At 37.5% G+C, this 21,306-nt stretch overlaps 1 non-coding gene and 1 pseudogene across 1 annotated transcript; both read right to left on the bottom strand.

Moving 5' to 3' along the window:
- Window positions 1-15,760: 15,760 nt before the first annotated feature.
- LOC129077378 (U6 spliceosomal RNA) lies at window positions 15,761-15,863 on the bottom strand. Its single transcript, XR_008529836.1, has one exon. It is a non-coding gene; the product is annotated as a U6 spliceosomal RNA (small nuclear RNA).
- A 1,243-nt stretch (window positions 15,864-17,106) lies between these two features.
- Window positions 17,107-19,155, bottom strand: LOC129077115 (heat shock cognate 71 kDa protein-like; annotated as a pseudogene).
- Between the last annotated feature and the right edge of the window lie 2,151 nt (window positions 19,156-21,306).

The raw sequence follows: 21,306 nt of genomic DNA, 5'->3' as shown, positions 1-21,306 counted from the left end.
ACTGGTAAATACTCAAAAGTGCTAAGAGAGAAGTGCATGGAGCACTGTGAAAGCATAGAGGCCATATACCTAAAGGAACAGGAGAGAGTGAGAGGCAGACAGGCTTCCCAGAACATGCAAAGACATGGTTGGATCTAAAAAAAAAATAAGTACGAGTTATCAGTAGTGACAGAGAGGAAGGGGTTCCACATAGAAAGAATAACAGAAGGTTTTACAAATCTGTGTGACACAAGGTACATATGGAGAACTAGAATTAGTCTGTTATAGCTGGAATGTGTCTGACATGCAGATAGAAGAAAGCCAGGGAAATCAGGCAGATGTTGGTGGGGAAGGGCCTTGTACTAGGAAGTTTGGATTTTATGAAAGGCAATTAAGTAGATGTGTGACATAAAATTTGAGGATTTTTTTTTCTTTTGGCAGTGAGGAAAGGAGGCTAGATGAGACTAGAGGTAGAGACAGTTTAGGGCAGTTACAGAAATTGGGGTGAGAAGAGACAAACGCTGACCTATGGGAATGAATAAAAGAAGATGGAATTAGATAGCTATTTAGTATCACAGAAGCTAACTACTCTGATTGAATATTTGCTTGGCACTTCAGACTCATTAAGTATTCGAGATTCAGTGATTAATATTTAATCTATTGTTCTCCAAAGTATTTTTAAAAATCTAATACTAAAGTTGATCTGAAGACAATTAATATTAGGAAGAAGCATCTTTTTAAATTTAACCAGGCACCTTCCAAGAAAACCTCACTCTATCAACAAAATAAAAATATTAATAGAAATATTTTCAATATATATGTCACAAAGTAAATTTATTTAATATGTAAAGAGTTATTTTAAAACAATAGGATTTAAAAAAGCCTTATTTAAAAATGGCTAATTCATATGAATAAACTCTTCAAAATTGAATAAATAAAAACACCTTAAAAAGCAGATGAAAATATTCAGCTTTTCTGATTATAAGAAAAAAAGACAGATTAAAATAATGAGATACCACCTTTCTTCATCAAATTGGCAAAGGCATAAAAAATGAGATCTAATATTGATAAATATTATGTTTCATCAGATGGTCATTTTATATACTTCTGGTAGGAATGTGATCTAATTCAGTCTTTGCAGAGCAATTTGTTAACATGAATTTAAAACTTCAATCATATTAATGTTTTGACCTAATAGCTCCACATTTAGGAATTAATCCTAAGGAATTAATCAGATAATGTTTATCAGGAGGGCTGTCTGGAAAAAGTCCAGCCATTGTTAGTTAATATAACAAGAATGGTTTGCACAACATCGATATAACCTGGCAGCCAAGGAGAGTGGACTGGTAGACACATGTATGAACAATGATGACCACTGTACTAGTAATCGGGATGGGGAGACACCATTGAGTGAGCATTTGTACTGTGTGACCATCACATTCAAAATGACTGAGCAAGTAGACCAATGAATCTGCATCAAATTTTGCATTAGGCTTGAACATTCCTCCGTGGAAACTATTTGGATGATTCAGAAGGCTTTCAGGGACAATGCAATGAATGCAGCACAAATAAAAGTATGGCATAAAGGCTTCAAAGATGGTCAAGAATCTGTTGAAAGTGATACACATTCTGGAAGGACTGCAACAAGCAGAACACCTGACAATGTTGAATGTGTACAGGCTGCAATCAACAAAGATCGGTAACTGACAGTGCAATAATTAGAAGCTGATCTGGGGGTTCCAAAAACTACTGTGTCCAAGATTTTGATGAAGGATCTTAGCATGAAACATGTCATGGCAAAATTCATTCTGAAGCTTCTGCTACCAGAGCAGAAGGAACATTGTGTTGTAGTTGCTAATGACTTGATTTAAACCGCTACCCATGAACCAGATTTCCTCAAGAAGGTCATAACTTTGAAGGGAACTGAGGCGTCATTGTCCTATGTACAATGTTTCTTGTGTGTCTTGTATCTTCTTCAATAAATGTCTCTATTTTTCATAGTAAGTGGCTGGATACTTTCTGGAAAGACCTCGTATACAAGGGTATTCATTAAATTGGTATAAATAATAGTTTTAGTAGAACATTTTTGAAGAATCTTCCCAGCCCACAATGACAGCTTTTGTGGGCTATCTTACCTCAAATGGGGGCCCTCCAGCAGATTTTGTAACACAGGGCAGCAGCATTCCATCCTTCCCCCAAAACAAATTGTTATAATTAAGCTGAACCAATCAGGTTTCCTTCCCTGGGAATTTGGATGAGAAGGACAATGAGAGAGAAAATAATATCTCTGTCAAATTAAGCTTCTCAGTGTATCTTGAAGATCCCTCCCCCCCCCCAAAGGAAACAGCATTGGATAGCAAAATGCTTTCTAAAATAGATGACTTAGAAAATCTAGAAGTCCTATAATGGTGGGTAGAAAGGGCCAAAGTCTTTGTACAACCAAAAAGGTCTACATCAATTTAAATAAATTGATACCTGGCTGTTCAATGTTGATTAACAACTTATGGCTATGATCCTCTATCACATTAAATGACCTCTACTCAGAATTCTCTATCTTTATAGAGAAAGATTAGACAGGAAATAATTAGTAAATCAGGGGTCCCATTTAACCTATTCCTTTTTACTTTATTGTTTCATTTCCATTGGTTTTTCAAGGATGCTTAGGAGTGGAAGAAATGTGCCAAGACTGAGAAAGAAAAATTGACATAGAAGACTAATGTGTATTAGTTTCCTAAGGCTGCTATAACAAAGTACTATAAACAGGGAGGCTTAAAACAGAAGTGTATTTATTCTCTGACAGTTCAGGAGGCAGAAGTCCAAAATTAAGTTGTTAACAGGATTGGTTCCTTATTGGGAGCTCATAGAAAGAATCTGTCCCAACCCTTTTTTTTTTTTTTTTTTTTAAGTTTCTTGGATCAGCAATCCCTGGCATTCCTTAGCTTGTAGACGCATCACTCCAGTCTCTGCCTCCTGTTTCCATGGTACACTTTCTGTGTGTCTCAGTCTCTTCTCTTCTAATAAGGACATTGGTCATATTGGATTAAGATCCCACCGTACTCTGGTATGACTTCATATTAACCAATTATATCTGCAATAACTATTTCCAAATAAGGTCATATTCTAAAGTACAGGGGGTTGGAATTTCAACATATCTTTTTGGAATCATAATGGAACCCATAACACATGTATAACATGTGTATAGTTTTACACACATATCTCCAACAAATCTACTCTTATTCAGATGTTATGCAATCCTAGATTTTAACACTTTGGACCCTTTCACTTGGGTGATCAAATTTTACACATCAGATGTTGAAAAATAGTTCCATGACTCCAGAGCCTACATTTTGCATATTGAATGCTTTCCCATTGAGCCATTTGATTTACTTTGAGAATTATCATTTATAGTCTGGAGGGTAGATCCTTGGCCGGTGGAGGGAGAGTGGAGTTGATGGGTTGGTTACCCTGCACACAGACTTTGAATTAATATGTATCACATCTCATTTATCTTCTGTTGTACCTGGTATTTGCCGGTTAAAAGTTTTTCCAGAATTCTGTAAGACTGTTCGGTGCCCTTGGCTCTATCACCCTCCACATGTATTTTTGGCAGTAGCATCTTTGTCTCTATCCATTCTTTAACTTCCTTATAATGGTTGAAATCTTTCCTTTGTTTATAGGCTCCCTCATTATTTTCCCCACTGTAAGATTTATCTATTTATATGTGATTTCATTGCCATCATTTTAGGGAGGAGTGGTCTTGATAGGGAAAAGGGAAAAGTGCATGTGTTCAATTGACTATCTAAAACTTGTGGATGTGTGTAATTCATATTTTGATAGATATACCAAATTGTTTTTCCTTTCCAATATTTATACTTTTTAATTCTTTTTTTAAAATTTAATTGCAACAGCTAAATTTGAATATAATGTTGGTGATAGTAGTGGGCCTCCTCATCCTATTTCAGTGGAAATGCTTCTAACATTTTGTCATTAAACATAATTTTTGTTGTTAGTAAGTCTCCTTTCGGAGACTGAGAAATTTTTCCTAATATCTCTGCGGTTCCTTTTTGGAAACCAGATGCTGTGTTGGGAGCATACTCAAGCAGACTTGTGAGAAGGTAAATGTGGCAAAGAGGCCTCCTGCCAGCAGCCAGCATCTATGTGCCAGCACTGTGAGTGAGCCACCTTCAAAGAGGCTCCTCCAGCCCCAGTCAAGCCTTCAGCTGACTGCAGTGCTAGCCAACATTCTTGACTGCAATCTTATGAGAAACCCTCAGCTAGAACCATTCAGCTAATCTACTCCAAATTTCTGACCCACAGAAACTGTGTGAAGACATTAATATTTTTATTAAATGTATTGCGATAACATTGGCTATCAACATTATATAAATTTCAGGTGTACAACTTTATAATACAGTATCTGTATTCTTTATTATATGCCTAGCACCTGAAATCTAGTCTCTTTTCATCACCATATATTTGATAGCTTTTTATCCTCCCCCCACCCCCTTCCCCTCTGGTAATTACCATTCTATTGTCTGTATCTATGAGGGTTTTTGGTTGTTTGAGTGTTTTTTTTTTTGTTTTATATCCCTTGTATGAGTGAAATACAGTTCTAATTCTTTTCCATCGGACTTATTTCATTAAGCATAGTACTCAAAACCCATCTATGTTGTTAAAAATGGCAACATTTCTTCTTTTTATGGCTGAGTAGAGTAGTATTCCATTGTATACATGTAACACATCTTTATCCAGTCTTGGCTATTGTAAATAAGACTATAAATATTTATTGTTGTGTTAAGCCAATAAGCTTTGGGGTGATTTATTATGCAGTAATGGATAACTAATATAGGGAATATTTGTAGAGGCTTTATCAGATTAAAAAGTTTCCCAACCATTCCTAGTTTTATAAGGGATTTTTAAAAATTATGAATTGATGTTAAATTTTATCCTATGCATTTTATTTTTTTATTTCTTGCTTTTATTTATTTTTAGAGAGAGGGGAAGGGAGGGAGAAAGAGAGAGAGAAAAACATTGATGTGCAAGAGATATGTTGATTGGTTGCCTCTCGCACACCCACAACTGGGGACCTGGCCTGCAACCTAGACATGTGCCCTGATTGGGGATCAAACCAGCAACCTTTTGGTTCTCAGGCCAGCACTCATTCCACTGAGCCACACCAGCCAGGGCAATCCTATGCATTTTATACATCTAATGAATGAACATCTTATCTTCCATTAATATGTAAATATGATGAATTATATTAGTTGATTTTTAAATTCCTAGAATAAACTCAACTTGGTTGTAATATATTGCCATTTTGCACATTATTAGATTTAGTTTCTTAACACTTTATTAGGATTTTTACATCTATGTCATTGAGTGGTATGGCCTATAATTTTCCTTTCTCATAAAGTCCTTGTCAAGTTTTGGTATCAGGATTTTGCTAGCTTCACAGAATAAGTTGGGGAGTGATTTATCTTTTTCCATTCTCTAGATTGGTTCATGGAAGGTGGGATTTCGTGGTCCCTGAGTGTATGTTAGAACTCATTGGTAAACCATCTGGAACTGGTTTCTTTGTGGAAAGATTTTAAGCTATTGTTTCAATGAGTTAATGGTTATAGGATTATTCAGGGTTTTTATTTATCTTTGAGTCAGTCTTAGTAAGTTATAAATTTTTTTCCATAAATTGGTTCATTTCATGCAAGTTTTCAAATTTGTTGATCCACATTTTATATTAATATACTCTCAATATCTCTTTAATCTGTTATATTTATAGTGTTCTCATTTTTATGTTTATTACCATTTAGATCCCCTGCCTTTTCTTGATCAATCTTGCCAGAGGTTTTCAAATTTTAATTTTCTTTTTCAAAAAATCAAATTTTGGCTTTGTTAATACTCTCTGTTGTGTCATTTTCTAAAGTTAATAATCACTACAAATTTAGAACAGTACCCAGCACATAAAAAGTGCTGTGTAAAGTATTATTTTCTGATTTTATATTTATTATTTCCTTCCTTTTACTTACTTTCTTTGGATTTATTATGTTTCCCTTTTTCTAACTTCTTAAGTTGTATGCCATTTTGTTCTCATTCGTGGATCACTTGCTCTGGGGTAAGCCAATTGCTGATGGGGGCACACTCAAACACCCCTATTAGATCTTCTTTTCAAAATCATTTAAGTTATAAATTTCCTTCCAGGTACTACTTAGCTGAATCACACATGTGATTTATTTATGATTTAAAATCATTTATTTATGATTTTTGTCACTCAGTTCTAAGTATTATTGCTTGTTTTATGTTTTTCTTTAGTTCTTATTTTCTTTTTGTTCTTTCTTGTTTTCTTCTTTTTCTTATTAGTATTTTTTAATTCTAAAAAATATATATTTTTTATAATGTTGGGTATCTTCTAGATGTTTCCATTAGATAAAATTGTGATTATTTTGTTCAGAATTGTTAAAGCTTCCTGATGAATTGGTCTTTATCTCAAGTAGTGCTTTTTGCCTTAATGTTTATTTTATCTGATATTGATACAGCTAACCAAATTGTTCTTGTTAATGTTTGCCTAGTATATCTTTTTCTACCTTTTTACCTCAAAATTTTCTGTGCCCTGTCTCTCTAATAAGTCTCACAATGATAGATTTATTTATTTTTAATTTTTTAAAATATATTTTATTGATTATGCTATTACAGTTGTCCCAATTTTAAATACATTAAAAAAACCCAATAAGTTGGTTATCTCCATTTCATTTAGTTCTTTTTCTGGGATTTTGTTCTTTTTGGGGGGCCATATTTCTTTGTCTCCTCAGTTTGACAGCCTCCCTGTGTTTGTTTCGGTGTATTAGGTAGAGATGCTTTGACTCCCTCTCTTAGTATCATGGCCTATTGTACAAAAGGCACCTGTAGATTGTGGGGGGTGGAGCCTTCGGTAATTGCTAAGGTAGGGCAACCCACTTCACTCCTTTGTGGCTCTGTGTGAGGGGAGGGCTAGGAGAGGGGACAATGCTGCTCCCTGGCTTCTGGAGGTTTGCCCAGACTAACCCTGTTTCCAGTCACTTCACCCACTTCCTGTATGCGACTGGTGCCCTTCCTGCTGTTGCCCTGGTGCTGAATCCCAGAGAGGGTGGGTTTGCATACATTCTAAGTCCATACTTTAAGCAGAGTCCCCTGAAAATCAGGCATTTTTTTTCCACCACCCCAACCCCCAATGGTTTTTAAGGCCAGGAATTATGGAGATTTATCTTCCAGGCTCTGTACCCCTGGGCTGTGTGGGTTAGCCCGGGGCTATTATTGCTCACTCCCAAGGCATCCCTCCCAATTTTCGCATGGATAAATGTGGTGAGTGTGAGACCACCCATTCTGCTGCCACCACATCTCTGCACCATGCCACGACTCTGCACTTTCCCCATCTCCACATCTCTGTGTCTCCACCCCTGCTACCTGTCTGGATGAATGTGGCTTCTTTAAATCCTTGGTTGTCAGATTTCCATAGAACTTGATTTTTCTGATGGTTCTAGGTATTGTTTGTTTTGAGGTCTAGTTGTAATTCTTTCTGTGTTTGCATGAGGAGACAAAGTGTGTCTACCTACGCCTCCACCTTGATCCTAAGCCCAGATTTACTTTAAGTCAATACATGTTTGTCTTAAATGGGACCATTTAATCCATTTATATTTTTTGCAATTAAATGACATATTTGAATTTTCTCCTGTCATATTTTTTGGGATTTTCATTTGTCCCATATGTCTTTTTCCATCTTCCCTTGCCCTTTTTAAAAAAGTAATTGAATATATTTTATTCTTCATTTTCCTTTAGTAACTTGGATGTTATACACTATTTTTTGTGTATTTACCCTTGAAATTTTATTATCTATACTCAACTTTCCAAAGGGAACAAAAAAAAGAATGTTAGGTAAAAAGTAAGGAAATATGTATAATGTATGGACTTTAGCTAATAATAGTAATATATCAATGTTGATTGGTTGATTGTAACAAATGTAATGTAAACTATGTTAATCTAATGTAAGATCACAGTAACAGAGAAAACGGAGTGTGGGGTGTTTGGGAACTCTCTAAACTGTCTTTGCATTTTTTTTCTATAAATCAAAACCTGTTCTAAAACATAAAATATATTTAAAAATATTTTTTAAAAATGATAAACCCATAGAGAGAACAAAATAATTGAATTTATACAATTGAGAAGCTTGATCCAGAATTTCCACTTCTATTAGTATGGCAGACAAATGCCCTGAGCAATTCTTGCATTGAAAACATCTAAATATGCTTGATAATTTAAAAAAATTTTTAAATGAATTTGATGAGCTGACAAGATAATTAGGAACACTCTGTGGCCAAACCAATAATTATATAACTAAAAGCAGTAACCCAAAAGTAAGGTGAGCATAATGCTAGATTTTGTCCTGAAGGCACTTATTAAACTTAAACCTGAATTCTGAAGCTGTGAGTTAGATTCTTAAAGTTTTATGATGTTCATGTCTTCTTAATGGTTTGAGCTTTTATTAATGTGAAATATGCCTTTCGGTCCCATTTAAATTTTTATCCTTGAAATCTATATCATCTTATATTAATAGTAATTAAGTTTAGGGGGAGTCAAAAGTTATGTGCAGACTTTGACGTGCCTCTTTCTCCACAGCCATTCGCCGGGAGCTCTGTAAGCGTGGGTGGCTGCTGCCATCAGCAGACCTGGTTTCCCAATATACTCAGATCCCCTTGCCTGTCCTGACTCGAGTATGCAAAAGTCCTTTCTTCCTTTAGTTCAGCCAAGACACTGTCCTTAAATAGTATTTTAAAAATAAAATAAAGTAAGCTTTTAAATTTAAAACATTTAAGGAGTTAAAAGAGAAAATTTGAAACCACAGGGATAAGTGAATTTAGAGAAGATAAAATTCCTAGTAGTAACTAAATCTACTGAGCAATTCTTATGGTCCTTTACAAAGGGGTTTACATTTATTTCTCACAGTTCTGTGATGGTTGCAGTATTATTACCACCCTCTTTCTGGGTGAAGAAGCTGAGGCTTAGAATGACAGGGTAAGGTTCCCAGGTTTACCAGCAGCTAAGTGGCAAGCCAGGATTTGAACCTGGTTGTGCCCGATCCCAGAGCTTGTTATTTTCACTGCAGCGCTATACTAACAAAACCAAATTCTACTCATAGATAGTCCTGGCTAGTGTATAAGATCCTCAGTTTTATTTACTTTTCCCCATCTCAACTTTGAAGAGATTTAACCCCAAAGCCCACTTTTAGTCATTAATTTCTCACTAAAGTGTGCTTTAACTATAATCCATCAACATTCTCTGGGTTGTTGGAATTTCAGAACTTTTGCCTGTAACCTGCGTTGTGTGGAGTGGCCAAAACACAGGCAGGCCGGTCATATTCAGGAGCTTTTCTAGGATCTGCATCCTTTAGCTATTTTACAAGTTTTCATTTGAACCTGCAGATTCTTGAGAAGATCCAGGCATTTTCATAGAAGGCTCTTAATGAAAAAACATGTGAACCTATAGAAAAAGAGATCAAGAAAGAGGTAGGATAATGCAAGAACTGCTGTCTTTAAGGCAGGTACTTAAAAGTTGAAGTTTTCTTCCTCCCTCTCTCCCTCCCTTCCTTCTTCCCTTCCTTCCTTCATTTCTTTCTTTCCTTTTTTGATTTTTAGAATATGTTTATTAAAGCTGGGGACAGTGAAACAAGAAAGGGCTTAGGGTAGAAGAAGCAACCAGAGAGAGCCTAGGTGGAGCTACTCTGCCTCTCTAGAAATGTTATAGGAAAGAAATGAGACTGGCAGGGGCTGCTTTGGCTCACTGGGAAGTCAGGGAAAAAGGGGCCTTGGAAACAGGTTTAGGGGGTTAGTCTGGGATGAGGATTTTTAGGACAGTGAAACTACTCTGTATGGAATTATAATGATGGATAATGTCATTATACATTTGTCCAAATCCATAGAATATACAACCCCCAGAGTGAACCCCAATGAAAACTATGGACTTTCAGTGATTATGATGTGTCACTGTAGGTTCATCAGTTGTAACAAATGCACTGGTGAGGTGGAGGATGTTGATAAAGGGAGAGGCTATGCATGTGTTGAGACAGGTGTATACGTAAAATCTCTATACCTTCCTCGTGTTTTTGTTGTAAACCTAACTGCTTTAAAAAAAGTTTAAGTCTTTTAAAATGAATCATTATGAAAAAATAAAAATCCAGAAGATAGCTTATCCTGGTATTAGAAGTAGACATTTGCAGAAGTGGATTTTCCATAAGGCTAAATTAGGACCCCTTGAATTGCCATATGTTTTTATAAAATTTACAAAAATAAACCATGTTTGTATTTTTTATTAATGAGGGCTCTCCAAGTTCTATAAGCTATACGACCTATAAAATCTGGATCAGTTCAAGATATCGGAGGTACTGACAATCCAAAGTGTGCTGATCCATATTCCTCTCTTCAGCCTGAGCGTTCTTTTAATTAGCTACAAGACACCTTTCCTAGAAAAGGGAGATTAGTGAAACAACTACAATAGCACTGGATGAACTTTTAGTCTTTTTTAGTTTAAATGATACTAAAAAGTTAGAAAATTTTAAACATTTATGTTCTCAGTATAGCTGGGATCTCTTTCAACAATGAGAGTATAGATATCTCATTATCTATATATGAGATATGTTGGATGTTCTTATTTTCATCTTCAATATTTATCAGTTTCTATTTAATTTATTTTTTGTTTTTAAACTTTCCTTTTTTTCCACCTTCCATTTCTCTTAGGGTATTATCTGTTGTATTTATTAGATTTCACCTTGATACCTTTCTGTTGCCTATTGTCTTATGCTATTGATTTTCTTGAAATTTTAGGATATATGAGTGTGGTGTTTTATTTTTTTAAAGATTGTATTTATTTACTTTTAGAGAGAGAGGAAGGGAGGGAGAAAAAGAGGGAGAGAAACAGCAATGTGTAAGACATACATTGATCAGTTGCCTCTTGCATGCCCCCAACTAGGAACCTGGCCTGCAACCCAGGCATGTGCCCTGATTGGGAATCAACAGGTGACCCTTGGGCTCACAGGCCAGCGGCTCAGTACACTGAGTCACACTAGCCAGGGCAAGTATGGTGTTTTAAATGATGATGACTTGCTTTCTGCAACTTCCTGACATTGTCCCCCTCCCCAGCTTGATCTGAACCTTCTTTTCCCTTGGCTCTGTTATCCTAATCCTGCTTAATTTTGATTCTACACCCAGAAGCTTCTCCTCAGTGTGTGGCCATGTCCTGGAATGGAGCCCTGGCGGGTCAGTTTCAAGAGTTTATAGGGGCTGGATTGCCCTAGCCACTTCAGATTTTAGCATGGGCTCTGTGCATTCATGCACTAATAGGATTAGGCCAAACTCCTCCAGTTTAATCTCTTGTTCTTAAATTGACTCACCTCACTTTCCTGTTGGCTCTTTGGGGGCTTTTCAGTTTTGGGGTCTGTTAGAAGTCCTGTGGCTTCCTCTGCTTTCTCCCACACCAGTGCTGAAATTATGCAGATGTGGCTGTTGGTGATGTGCTCTCACCTGCTTGTGTATCTTGGGGTTCTCTGGCATACCTTGTCACTTAGTTTTGCAAAATGTGCCCCATGTATTTTGGGTTTGTTATCTGTGCTTTCTTGGTTTTTATGTGGAGATTTGAACAGATTAAATAACTATATTATCATCACTGCCATCTATCTAATATCTGTATTTTATTTTTGGACAAAAGTACAAAAATCATCCATTCTAGTTGTTTAATTAAAAATCCAGAGATATATAAAATAAAAAAAGAATGCTCTCCTCCTCCCAGTCCCATTCTTCAGAGGTGTTTACCGTTAGGAGATGTATCTTTCCAAACATTTTTCTTTGCTTTCACTGTATGTGTGCATATATATGTATATGTATGCGTGTGTGTGTGTGTGTGTGTGTGTGTATACACATATTCTACTGTTTCACTCTCTACATTTTTATTGCAGTTTAGTTTTTCTACTCAATGATACACTGGGGACATCTCTAAGATTCTGTTTCGGGGATATGCCATGCAAGAGTAACCCTCTAGGCTGGGCTTTTTCAATACTATTTTTCCTTTCCTCCTGCCAGGTGTGCGGTTTAGTCTTGGGCCAAAGGAGAAGACTGTTGAGCTACACCCACAACGCCCTAGCTTGGCACAGTGGCCAGAGCATTCACAGGCAAGGCTCTGGGCCCAGCTCTACCACGACTGGACTAATGTGGAGCAAGTCATTTGAGCTTTCTGGGCTCAAAGAAAAATTTTATTTGTCTAGCAAATTGTTTCAAAATGTGTTACAACTTAATTTAAAAAAAGAAAAGGAAAAGAAAAGAAGCTATGTAGGGTATGTACTTTCCAGTTTCATTAGGTAAGCAGCATTCCTTTTTCATCTCATCCGCTGCCCTATATCCGCTGTCATAGATATGAGGTTCGTACTCTGAGACTAGGTGATTTTTAAAGCCATGTTTTTCAAAGTGTGATCTACAGGTTTGTTAAAGTGAATATTCCTGGGCTCCACACCAGGTTCACTTGATCAGAGCCCTGCAGAGCCTACAGGACTGCATTTTTAATGTGTGCTTCTGCTGGTTCTGTTGCTCACCAAAGTTTGAAATCTCCTACTAAAGTAAGTTCCAACTACATCATTCTAACATTACAGATAGAGAGAGGGGTGGAGAAGGGAGTTGAGGATTAATAAATATATTTATTTTATGTACCTTGTCTTCTGAGAAGGGAGGGACACTTTCCTTACTTTATTTTCATTACAGGTTGTTAGAGGCAAGGCCAAGCAGTTCTCCTCAAAGTAAGGCATTGGACACAGAATGACTTACGTACATAGTGAGTCATTAGATTATACAGGTCTGAGAGAAAAGTTTTAGAAATCAAGGTAGTAGGCTAATATTACTACTACTGTTAATAAATACCATGTGTCAGGCAGGGTGCAAAAGACTTTATCTCATTTGAGTCTTATAACAGCCTTCAGAGGCAGATATGGCTATCTCCTATTATAAATAAACATTCAGAAAGGTTAGGTAACTTTTTAAATGTCCAGTGATTGATGAGTTGTTGAGTTAGGATTCAAATTCAGCTCCAGAAAATAGCCAGATCACCCCTGTCCCCTAACTGGGTTGATCAATACATAAAAGGGAGACAGTGAGGTCTGATACTAGGGAATTGTGAATCTGTTGGATCATAAATTCTTTGCTCAAATGGACGGCAGAAAACACTAAGAGAGGTGTGATTAGTACGCTCCTTAAGATGTAGATGGGCTTGTTCAATAAAGTGTGCTTTTATTTCCTAGAGAATTCACTAACACAGAATGGATTCTCATTACGTTTGCTGTTACTGAATTGAGAAATGGAAGCTGAGTTCACTGAATTTTGCAAGGACTGAGTCCCCTTAAATATTTTTTTTCCTTCCAATCCTCTACAAAAGAGCCCCCAATGGTATTTGGGAGAGCTTTTTAAAAAGACAGAAGACTGGGCCCCTCTCCAAATTTTTGAGTCATTTTCTCGGGATAGACTCTAGGAATCTGCATCTTTAAAACACTTCCCCTGGTGATTCTGTGGGTTAACCAGGTTTGGGAACTGTGGGGTTAAATGACCCCAGAATGAACGGCTTGGGCTAAGGCATAACTCTCCTGTTTGCAATGGGTTTGATTTAAGTTACTAGGAAGCCCGATTTGCCCCAAACAGCCTGCTTTCTTCCTAACCTCCCCTTCCTCCTAATTCTTTTGTGCCCCTGTCCCATATACCTCTTCTTACTGTCTTGGGGTGTTTCCTCTAGTGTCTGTAAATGACGTTTAGAACAGCAGCGCCACATTATGGAGAGAAACAATATAGGGCCATAGAAAGCGCTGGACACTGTTCTATAGATCACAGGGGCTGCAATTGCCACTTTGTCCTGTAGAGTGCACCATTTCCCTACATTTTTAAAATGAGGAATTTATTTATTTATTTATTTTCCCCTTGTCCTAAGTGGATGATCTCAGTGAACTTCTGGGAGAAAGCATGGGGTGGAGCATCCCTGCCAGGTCAGAAATTAAAAATCTTCACGTTGTAAAACTAGAATAAACTAGGGAAGAAGCCAAGTGCATAGCAGGCACAAGCCTTCTGAAGTTAAAAGTCAGTCCTGAGTAGGGAGGAGAAATGGGGGACATCTGAAATAATGTCAAAAAATTTTTTTAAAGTCAATCCTAAGAAAGTCAGTCTTGGTCAGGGTAAGGATAAACAAGTGGTCCCCAAGTCAATGTATGGCTTTAAAAAGACATGTCTATTTGGGGTAGTACCTGCTTCAGAAATGTCTTGAAAACAGTTACTTTTTTATATGGTATACGAGAGTCAGGCCGCTTGTCTGGTGATAAACCTATCCAATGACACATTGGCTTATGTTGGTGGAGCAGGTGGGGTCACTATAGTGTTGTTCAGATTATGCATTTTTTATTGAGTCCTACCTGGCTAGTGTCTCTGTATCTCTCTGTCTCTGTCTCTCTGTGTGTGTCTTTCTCTTACACATACACACGCACGCACAGGCACAGGCACACACACACACACACACATTCATATTTTCTGTTATTTGTACCTGGACACTTTTTCAATGGCCTAATCATGTTTAGGGGTCCAGCCAAATCAATACAGTTAGAAAGAAGACATATTAAAATTTACATAAATCCACCGGTCTATGTAGTTGCCAACAGAATTCTCTTGTTTTCCACTAGCGCACACAGGCCTCAAAGTTGAGAGGAAACACCAAGAAGAATTCACACCCCTGCAAATTTGCATATGCTTTCCTGGAATATGATGGAATGGCTTTTGTTTGTCCTCAATCTACTTGGTTTTCTGAAATAGAGTTACACTGATTGCTAAGATCACATGGTTTAATGCAATAGTTTCCTTGTGGTTTTGTTTGCTCTGATATGCTTGCTGTCACTTTCTTTAGGCTGTAAGCCCTTTGCCTTGCAGGCTCCTTGTCTGGTTCTCTTACATCCCTTGCATACTCACCTCTCACATTGTTGGACATGCACTAGGTACTCAATACAAATATTTAGGTTGACAAGTTGAATAATCAGGAGAGGTGTTTTAAAAGAGTGAGCAGTAAAGGAGAACCAGGAGAGATAAAACGAGAAAGGGATAAAAAATAATGTTTCTGAAAGACTGACTTAACTGGCAAATGAAAGGAAGTAGTTGAAAAAAGGAAAATGGAAGAGAAGGTCCAATGAAAGACAACATGAAGAGAGGATATTAAAGTCAAGTTTTTCAAAAAATGGAAATGTTATTGTGGACAATAATAAATTCTGAGGCGACAGATATTCATGATAAGTATAGGAAGAACTAAAATTTTCTTGCTGATTGAAGACAAAAATGAATGCTACAAAGGATATCCTGTAAAAGAAATGTGTAATTTTGCAATGAATTCAGATTGAAGAATGAGTCTACAGATTTAATACAATAAGACAAGCTTAAAATCGTCCCTGAATGTTAGAATCAAAAATTGAATACCTAAAATTTAAATTTTTAAACCTTGTTTTATTATTCTGTAGAGCTAAACCAGTTTAAGTGTCTACTAAGATGCCAAAGAATTCTGCTGTAGCTTCTTAGGTACAGTGGATAAAAGAACATAGACTAGCATTTCTAACACTCAATCTCACTGGTGAGGAACATTTTCCTGAGGTCCTTATTTAGTATATTTTGATGCTTATTGATATTTAGAAACTAGAAAGGATTAAGATTTACTCAAATAACAGCTTATTTGATGTTTTAGTTCTTATTTTTTACTTTTTTTTAAAAATATGGAACACAGCACAAATTGGCATGTCATCCTCACACAGAAGCCATGCTAATCTCTGTATCGTTCCAATTTTATTTTACTTGCTTTTTAATTGACACATACCCAATGGAGTATACATCTGGAGCATTTTCAGGCAAAACTCAGGATCCTATCACTTCACTTATGTTTATTTTTTATTTTATTAAAAAAATTTTTTATAATGAGGGATTATAGGAGGGCATGTTCTTTCTTTGAGGATGATCCTTTCAAGGTCTTCCTAACCAGGCCATTGACAAGTGACTCCTTTACCCCTTCTCTTTAATAAACATTTTCTCAATCTTCGGTCCATGACTCTGTAAATGTCCTCTAAGCTTGACTCTAGTCTCCTTAAAATGTTCTGCTCTTCTCGGCACCTACCACTTTAAAAGGCTTTAGTTGGCTAAAATCCTCTCCTCAAGTGTCAGCTCAGTCTTGGGTATCTGCACCATTAAATCTCTTCTCTTTGGGGTAACTGTCCCTTTAAATATCTACTTTCTCCTGGGTCTTAGCCCCTTTATTTTAATTTTTAAAAATAAAACTCAGAATTTTATTACTTTACTCATATCTATTTCTTATTTAAATAATTGCTTTTCTGTCTCTGAAGTAACTGTTTTGATGGAAGCATTTCATATTGTTTGATGGAGAAATAATCCGTTGATTTTAGTAGTACAAACATGAAATGGTTGAGGTGTGGATCAGTGATTTGGTCATGGTTATAAAGAAGAATACATAAGACTAAAAACAGCAAACTGGTTAATTGGGTTTCTGATTAACTATGGGATAATGAGAAGATGCTTTTTGTTTGAAATCTCTCTAAATTGCCTCAGTGCATTTTCTTGCTTTAATAAGTAGTCTAATGAACATAATTAAATCTTTTCTTAGTGATTCAGCATTCTGCATTGTCTCAGGATCATTACTCTGAACATAATATATAATTTAATACTGTATTTTAGCTATAAAAGTTATGAGGGGGGCACCGAAAAAACCCCAGAAGTATATTCTGGAGGGCGGGCCCCTTGTAGTCCAGGCTTTCCCCTCTAGATGAGTGTTCTAGGAACCCATCTGTATCAGTGTACCAGCTGGCACTGTTGTGAGAGTCTGTGTTCAGCTTCTGTGAAATTTTTTGAAGATTCTTTCCTTTTTTTTTATGGTGCCAATGTTAAATAGTTTTATTTAAGACATTGCATTTTCCACTTTACAGTGCTTATAAAGTGCATTATTTCCTTGTGCACATAGTCCATGTTCAAGTATGAAGAATGCTGTTTTATTATACAGCAGTTCAACTTTTAAAACTGCCATGGAGTTTGCTACAAATTTGGGTCCTTCAATATTTTGTGTGGAACAATGCTAAATCTATTCAACAGGCTGGCTTAATCAACTTCTTCGATGGTGGGCCCAGAAGAGGCACCCCCGGAGGGAGGGGCTCCGCCACCAGGGAAGCCCCCAGACATTCCTCCTGGCATGTCCCCTGCACTCTGGTACAGCTTCGTGATGATTGGGTTGCAGACTTTCTCCAGCTCTTTCTGCTGATGTTCAAATTCTTCATTTTTTGCAGTCTGATTCTTATCAAGCCAGTTGATGATTTCATTGCATTTGTCAAGTATCTTCTGTTTGTCCTCATCATTGATCTTGCCTTGAAGTTTTTCATCTTCAACAGTTGCTTTCATGTTGAATGCATAGGATTCAAGTGAGTTCTTGGAAGACACCTTGTCCCGCTGCTTCTCATCTTCAGCTTTGTACTTCTCAGCTTCCAGAACCATGCGCTCAATGTCTTCCTTGCTCAGACAACCCTTGTCATTAGTGATGGTGATCTTGTTTTCTTTTCCTGTGCTCTTTTCACAGCAGAGACATTAAGGATGCCATTGGCATCAATGTCGAACGTGACTTCAATCTGAGGAACACCGCGAGGTGCAGGAGGTATGCCTGTGAGTTCAAACTTGCCAAGCAGATTGTTATCCTTGGTCATGGTGCACTCACCTTCATAAACCTGAATGAGCACACCAGGCTGGTTGTCTGAGCAGGTGGTAAAGGTCTGTCTGCTTGGTAGAAATGGCAGTATTGCGTTTGATGAGGACAGTCATGACTCCACCAGCAGTCTCGATGCCAAGGGAAAGAGGAGTGACATCCAACAGCAGCAGATCTTGAACATTTTCAGATTTGTCTCCAGAGAGGATGGCTGCCTGGACAGCTGCACCATAAGCAACAGCCTCATCAGGGTTGATGCGCTTATTCAGTTCTTTTCCATTGAAGAAATCCTACAGGAGTTTCTGAATCTTGGGGATATGGGTAGAACCCCCCACCAGGACAATATCATGGATCTGGGACTTGTCAAGCTTGGCATCCCAAAGAGCTTTCTCTACAGGGTCCAGGGTGCCACGGAAAAGGTCAGCATTCAATTCTTCAAATCGGGCATGGGTGATAGAGACATAGAAGTCGATTCCTTCATAGAGTGACTTGATCTCAATACTGGCCTGGGTGCTGGAAGAGAGAATATGCTTAGCTCGTTCACAAGCAGTACAAAGGCGACGAACAGCCCTCTTATTCTCACTGATATCCTTCTTGTGCTTGCGCTTGAACTCTGCAATTAAATGGTTGACCATTTGGTTGTCAAAGTCTTCTCCACCCAAGTGAGTGTCACCAGCTGTAGATTTGACCTCAAAGATTCCATCTTCAATGGTGAGAATGAACATATCAAAAGTGCTACCTCCCAAGTCAAAGATCAGCACATTTCTTTCAGCTCCAACCTTTTTGTCTAAGCCATAAGCAATAGCAGCGCCAGTTGGCTCATTGATGATTCTGAGTACATTGAGACCAGCAATAGTTTCAGCATCTTTGGTAACCTAACACTGAGAATCACTGAAGTAGGCAGGTACTGTGACAACAGCATTAGTAACAGTCTTTCCAAGGTAGGCTTCTGCAATTTCCTTCATCTTTGTCAAAACCATAGATGATACCTCTTCTGGATAGAAGCTTTTTGTCTCTCCCTTGTATTCTACTTGGACCTTGGGCCTGCCAGCATCATTGACCACCATGAAAAGCCAATGCTTCATATCAGATTGGACAACAGCATCATCAAATCTACATCCAATTAAGCATTTGGCATCGAAAACCATGTTGGTAGGATTCATAACGACCTGATTCTTCGCAGCATCACCAATCAATCATTCGGTATCAGTGAAGGCTACATAACTTGGGGTGGTTCGGTTTCCCTGATCGTTGGCAGTTATCTCCATTTTTCCATGCTGGAAGACACCCACACAAGAGTAGGTGGTGCCAAGATCAATGCCATCTGCAGGTCCCTTAGACATGGTTGCTTGAGTGCGCGCACAGCTCGCAGAGACCCGAATCAGGACAGCTCCCCAGTGTTCAATGAGACCCTGAAGATTCTTTCAAAGTGTTTGCCCACTTTGTGATGGTGATTTACGAGTATACCTGCCTACACCCCACTAGGTGTTCAGCAGTTTTTGACCGAAAAAAGGCACGACCCCTGTACTCTGGCTTCCCCATTCACCTGATCTTGCCCCAAGTGACTGTTTTTGTTTCCCTGGGTGAAAAAAGTCCTCAGAGGGAAATGTTTTCTGATGTAGAAAAGGTGAAACGAAAACACGGCAGAAGCACTAAAAGGCGTCAAAACCAATGAGTTCAAAAACTGTTTTGAGCAGTGGAAAAAAGTCTGGATAGGTGTATTGCACCAAATGTAGTGTATTTTGAAGGTGGCTTAAGGGGGGGTACAGAGGGAGAGAGAGAGAGAAACATTGATTTGTTGTTCCACTTATTTAAGCAATTGTTGGTAAATTTTTGTATGTGTCCTAATGGAGGATTGAACCTGCAACCTTGGTGTATTGGGTGTACTCTCTAATCAACCAACTGAGCTACCTAGCCAGGGTGAACATTTCTATACTTTTAAAAAATAAATCTCTGTGATCTGTGCATTTCACTCTATGTAAATTTACCTCAATTAAGTAAATAAGTGAGTAAATGCCTATTACATATCACAGAATAATAGACTATTCAATTCAGAAAAAAACTTTTGAGATTATGAAATTCAATGCCACTGTTTAACAGATAAGAAAACCAAGACCCAGAAAATAACATGATGGATTAGTACAGCGCCACTACAATCAGTGTTTCCCAACTGTAAATCCAGTAGTCCTTTGACTCCTCCATGCTGCAACTTTCAGACGATTTAGGATTCTTGTCTTTTGTCTTCTTTCCTCATAAAAGTGGAGTCCACTCTCAAAATTGGTTATTTGGAATTTTTGGTTAAATGGATGTAAGCACCAATCAAATGTAAGCTCCCTGAGGGCAAGAAATGTTGTTTGTTTTGTTCACTGATATAATTCTGAACACCTAGAACTGTGCCTATGTCTTAGGAGACCCTCAGTAAATGTTGGTTGAATGAAAGAATGAATGAAATTGATATATTTATTATATACAAGGTAACTTGATTTTGAGCTCATGGACTGCACATGGCTCTACGTTAATCTACTCAGCATTCATTAAATATACATGTTACAGGTTAGAATTATTATGACAGCCCTGGCTGGTGTGACTCAGTGGATTGAGTGCTGGCCTGTGAACTGAAGAGCTGCCAGTTTGACTCCCAGTCAGGGCCCATGCCTGGGTTGTGGGCCAGGTCCCCAGTTTGGGGGGCAGAAGCAACTGATTGATGTATCTCTCACACATCAGTGTGTCTCTCCCTCCCTTCCTCTCTCTCTAAGATAGATAGATAGATAGATAGATAGATAGATAGATAGATAGATAGATTTAAAAATAGAATTATTATGATCAAAACTTTGAGTTCATAATTAGAAAATAAAAGTATAAATATTAAGTAATTGTAGTAAGACATCATCACTTTTGTCTCACTTTGCATATCTCAATTTCAAACACCGGGTGTTTGAATGAGGAGCCCAGATATTAAATTGTAAAAATATTCTTCAGATAGTCAAATGAATCAGCAAAATGGAAAATGTCACAACTCAGCTTTGCAAAGCTGTTTGTTAAATATGAATTCTACATAATATTTAAACACATCTCTTTATGCAAGAAACAGCCATCAAAACTGGAGAGAACAGAAAGGTCTGGGACACTGCACAGTGACCAGATATCTCATTTGACTCTCAAAATTGGCAGCTTTGTTGAAATCATCTGGTAAGTGCTTCAGTATTAAGAAGTACTTCAGAAACAAACCCAAGAATAAATAAATTGCAAAAGCACTCTACTTAAAGGCCAGCTTAAAATTTAACAGTGCAAATCTAAGGTTATATGCATACTCAAGTGTAGACCTGGAGTTACGGTTTCAGTAAGACAAAAGGAGAAGATGGTACTTACCTACTAGCGTAGATCCAATGTTTTATTACTTCTATATTCCAGAAAATGCTTTAAGTCACCAGAATTCTTTGAGTTTCTTTTTTTTTTTTTTCTTGAATCACCTTTAAACCATTAAGTTCCTTTAAGTTGAAGATTAGGTCTAATTCATGTTTATATCTGCAGTGCTTGGCACAATGGTGGAAAATAAAA

The sequence above is a fragment of the Pteronotus mesoamericanus genome, unplaced genomic scaffold (genome assembly GCF_021234165.1).
Source record: "Pteronotus mesoamericanus isolate MK-2021 breed Mesoamerican mustached bat unplaced genomic scaffold, CSHL_Meso_final contig_657, whole genome shotgun sequence".
In the NCBI taxonomy this organism is placed as follows: Eukaryota; Metazoa; Chordata; class Mammalia; order Chiroptera; family Mormoopidae; genus Pteronotus; species Pteronotus mesoamericanus.
Note: the sequence above shows the minus strand (reverse complement) of the source record. Positions and strands in the feature narration are given on the sequence as shown.